Here is a 4,725-nt window from a genome sequence, read left to right as displayed (position 1 = left end):
TGGCATACGCATGCGAGAGGCAGCCACCACCTGGAAGATTATCATTCCTATTTGATTTCTAGTTGTCCCTTGTGGGGCGTGTCCCTCTGAACGGGCCCAGCCCCAGGCACACAGCGGCTCCGAACGAGGCTAACCAGGACCAAAGAGCTCCCATCCGGATCTGATGAGCTTCCAGAGAAGTTCTGTGTGTTTGTGGAGGGAGAAAGACGGAAGAAGAGGGAAAGCGACACGACTTTGTGGTTTTCAAGCTGCTGTAAAATCCGATCGCCACTGAGTACAGAAAACCCTTGACAGAATCCAACACCATTTCGTGATACGAACGCTCAAAGCAGGAACAGAAGGGAACTTCCTGAGCGCTCCTACAGGCCACCTGCGAACAAGCCACAGCTCCCGTCACCCGGAAAGGAGGAAAGACTGGAAGCCTTGTCCCTGAGTTCAGGAGCAAGACGGACGAGGCCCAAGCCCCCGGCAGCAGCCCACGCTGTCTAGAGGTCTCGGCCGTGTCGACGACGGGCAACAAAGGGGGATAACAGACATCTACATTGGAGGGAATGAAGGAAGCCGTCTCTACTTGCGAACAACATGACTGGGTATACAGGAAATCGTACACGAATACACAGAAAAGCTTCCGGAAGTAATAAAATAGTTCAGCAAGGCTGCAGGATACAAGCACGGTACCAAGAAAGAAATTGTACGAGACAGTAAACTGGTGCAGCCAATGTGGAAAGCAGCATGGAAGCTCCTCAAGACATCGAAAATAGAAACACCATGTAACCCGGCAATTCCACTTTCGGGTATTTATAGGAAGAAAACGAAACACTCACGACAAAAGATATGTTACCCCCGCCCCCCAGCATTACTTACAGAGTCGAGACGTGGAAGGCACCCAAGCGTCGACGATGGATGGACGGATAAAGAGGATGTGGGAGTGTGCGCACACAGACACGTACATATCATAGAATACTAGTCAGTCATAAACAAGGAGGAAACCCATTTGTGACAACACAGACGGGGATATTATGTTAAGTAAAATAAGTCCGACACAGAAAAACAAATATCATATCTCCTTTGTAAGTGGGATCTTAAAAACAGAGCTCAAAGATCTCACAGATCGAGCGATCATCCTGGTGGTTGCCAGAGGCAGGGGCTAAGGGATGAGCGAACCGGGGAAGGTGGTCGAAAGGCACAATCTGCCGGTGATAAAATAAATAAGTCAAGGGACGTGATGTGCAGCGCGGTCACTATAGTTAATACTGCCTTGCACGTGTGGAAACTGCCAAGGGGTAAATCTGAAAAGTCTCTGTAACAAGAAAACATGTGCAACCACGTGTGCAGATGGACGTTAACAGGACCTGCTGTGTGATCACTCGGCCATACACACAGCTACCCAATCATCGAGGTATATACGGAACTGACTGAATGCCACGCGTCAGTTAAACAAAATCAGGGGCGCCCGGGGGGCCCAGTCGGTTAAGCGGCCGACTTGAGCTCAGCTCATGATCTCACAGTTCGTGGGTTCAAGCCCCGCATCGGGCTCTGCGCTGATGGCTCAGAGCTGGAGCTGCTTCGGATTCCCTGACTCCCTCTCTCTCTGCCCCTCCCCCACTTGCACTCTGTCTTTCTCTCTCTCTCTCAAAAAGAAACACTACAAGTAGGTGAACTGAAAGACAGCATCACGAAGGCTAGAAGGCACCCTACTGAATGGGACAATGAATCGGCTAAGGACATATATCCTAAGAGACTTGCATGTGGAATGCATATTAATCTTACAACTCAATAGGAAGAAACTGCGCATCCAATTTAAAAATGGGAAATGCAGGGGCGCCTGGGTGGCTCGGTCGGTTGAGCGTCCGACTTCGGCTCAGGTCATGATCTCACAGCTCGTGAGTTCGAGCCCCGCGTCGGGCTGTGTGCTGACCGCTCAGAGCCTTGGAGCCTGCTTCTGCTTCTGTGTCTCCCTCTCTCTCTGCCCCTAACCCACTCACATTCTGTCTCTGTCTCTCTCAATAATAAATAAACATTTAAAAAAATTTAAAAAAATGGGAAATGCAGCTGAGGAGACATTTCTCGACAAACGATAAACAAGTGACCAACAATGTTCCACATCGTTCTTTAGGATGGAAATCCAATCAAGGCCACAATGAGATACAAGTTCACATCCACCAGGACGGCTGTCATTAAAAAGATAGATATTAAGAAGTGTTGGCAAGGATCCGTAGAAGGATCCCCCTCAGAGGCCCTGCCGCCACCGTCCCTCCCATGGCACCCCTCCCAGGACGTCCTCATCTCCAGGGTTGGAGCCTCCTCAGGCTCCCGTGCGAGCTCAGGCTTTGGTCGGATGGTCCGGGGGGCAAACCCACAATAGGGCCATGTCCCAGCCCTGTGACCCCAAGCTCACGTGGTGGGTGTCAGAGCCTCATTTTCTTCTGCTGAAATGGGGGTCTGTCATTCCCATCTCAGGAAGGTGAGCAGGGGGCACGGGGTCACCTGGCTGGGGGAGCCCCAACCCAGGACAAGACCTGTGATGGTCAGGGCAGGGCTCCATGAGGGGAAGACTGAGGTCCCTCGTTCCCGTTCACAGCTGGACTTGGTCACGCAGAGCTGAGTGCCCTTGATCCCGGGGCCGCAGTTCATGTATAAGAAGGGGTGAAGTCAGTGAGCACCCTGGGTGAGTCCCTAGCAACTCTAACCACCCCCAACACTCAGACAGCCCCACGATGTGCCCCTTCCTTCCTGGGCTCCCTCCCACCTCTCTGACCCGCCAGGGCTGCAGCCAGGGACAGCTGCCCCTTGTGTCCTGGGTTCTGGCAGGAAGACCGTGGGAGGAGGTGGAGAGAAGGAGGGGGAGGGGGGGACAGGCCGATCCTCTCCTTGCCCATACTTAGTGTCTACCATCTCCTCCAGGCCCCCTGCCCCGGTCCGTGCACCCAGCTGGACCCTGGGGGGGCGTGGGGTCTGTGACAGCTGGGACGGCATAGGTACATTCGGCGACCCTCGTGTACCCGCGTGTCCAACCGACCCGGCCCTCAAGTCTGCAGCCCACTGGCTGGGGTGAGGCTGATCCGAGGGCTCACAGGATTTGGGGTTACAGGGCAGCGGTCTGGAGGCAGGGCGCACACGGAATCAGGCACGGAGCGGAGTACACGAGTACACGAGACCCAGCTGCCCTTTGCTAGGGAGGCCTGTGTGCCTGGCACATCTCCTCTCCATCCACCCAGGGGAGAGCCTGGGCCCTGTCCACGCTGACGTCACTCCACGCCCAACCTCAGGGCCAGGTGGGAGACTGAGGCCAGGGACCGGCCCAGGATACGTGAGGTGGGCAGAGTCCAAGCAGTGGGGGTCTCCGTCCTAGGCCAAACTCAGTCCCTCCCTGGGGTTCGCCCTGGGAATGAGACCCCTGAGATCCCGTCGGATCCCTATCAACCCCATACGAGGTGGGGCTGTTATATCTGGATGTCCCCACCGTACAGGCAAGCACACACACACACACACCAGACACACACACACACACAGACACACGCACACAGACACACACACAGACACACACACACACTGACCACCCGGCAGCGGCTCAAGGGGAGTCCACCCTGGAGGGGGAGGTGACACCGGGGCAAGAAGAAGGGGACTGGAGGCAGCTCTGCCACGGGGCAGGGGCGCCCAGTGTGCTGGCAGCATGACCAGGGCTCATACGTGGGGTGGGGAACGTGCCAGCCTGATGGCCAGCGGGGTCTCCAGGGTACCCAGGGGCTGCCTGGGCTGGGCACTTTCCTGGGGCACCCAGAGAAGTCGGGTCTGGGTCCTGTGTCCACCACCCCCCTGAGCTAGAAGGAGACACCCCCCCTATTGGGAGGGGGCGGGACGGACCTCAGCTTACTCCTTGTAAATTGGGCTGCATAGACGTGGTGTCCCAAGGGTCCCACAGGCTTGTCTGCTGGCCCTGGACCTCCACCCCTGCCCCAAGATGCTCCTGGTCCTGGGAAAATGCTTTCTCCTCCCTCAAGGTCCTTCTGAGCGGAGCAGCCTGGGGGCTTGGAGGACCGAGGACCTGGGTGGGCAGCACGTGGCCGAGCATGGACCCTGGTGTGGGACCGAGGTCAAGACCCTCCTTGTCGGAGCCCGGGGGCCTCATTAGGAAGGGCTTCCAGAGGTAGTGCCCTGGCTAGGGTGAGGAAGCCTTAGGAGTGAACGGTCACCGGGACGGGAGAGGTGGAACGGGGGACAAGGGAGGCTTCTGAAGTCCTCACACGCCCCTGGAGCCCGCAGGTCCTGCCCCTGTGCCCCCTAGGGCCAGGGAGGGCTGCTGCCTTGACTACATCCAAACAAAGGTGTGGTTTTGTTTTCTGGTTTCCAAGCCTGGGACTGTCATGCCGGTGCTGACCACCAGGCAGGCTGTGTCCACTGTGCTCAGTGAAGCCTCGGAGCGGGAAGGGACGCTCAGGGGTCAAGCTGGGCGTCCCCTGCCCTCAAGGCACATGTACCTCTTACTATTAGTCTGCATGTCACAGCGTGAGCTGCTCAGAGGCAGGTAGGGACTCTGAGATGCTCTCTGGACATTCAGCTCCTGTGCCTCTCACCCTGAGCAGGGGCTGTTGGGCCCGGGGGCCAGATCAAAGGTCCCGTGAGGTCCCAGCCCTCCAGGAGCTCACAGCCCAGAGGGGGAGGTGGGTCAAGGCACAAGAGCGAATCCGTGTGAAAGGAAAGACCAACACTGTCGGAAATGAGCAG

This window comes from Lynx canadensis, chromosome D4 (assembly GCF_007474595.2).
Source record: "Lynx canadensis isolate LIC74 chromosome D4, mLynCan4.pri.v2, whole genome shotgun sequence".
Classification (NCBI taxonomy): Eukaryota; Metazoa; Chordata; class Mammalia; order Carnivora; family Felidae; genus Lynx; species Lynx canadensis.
Note: the sequence above shows the minus strand (reverse complement) of the source record.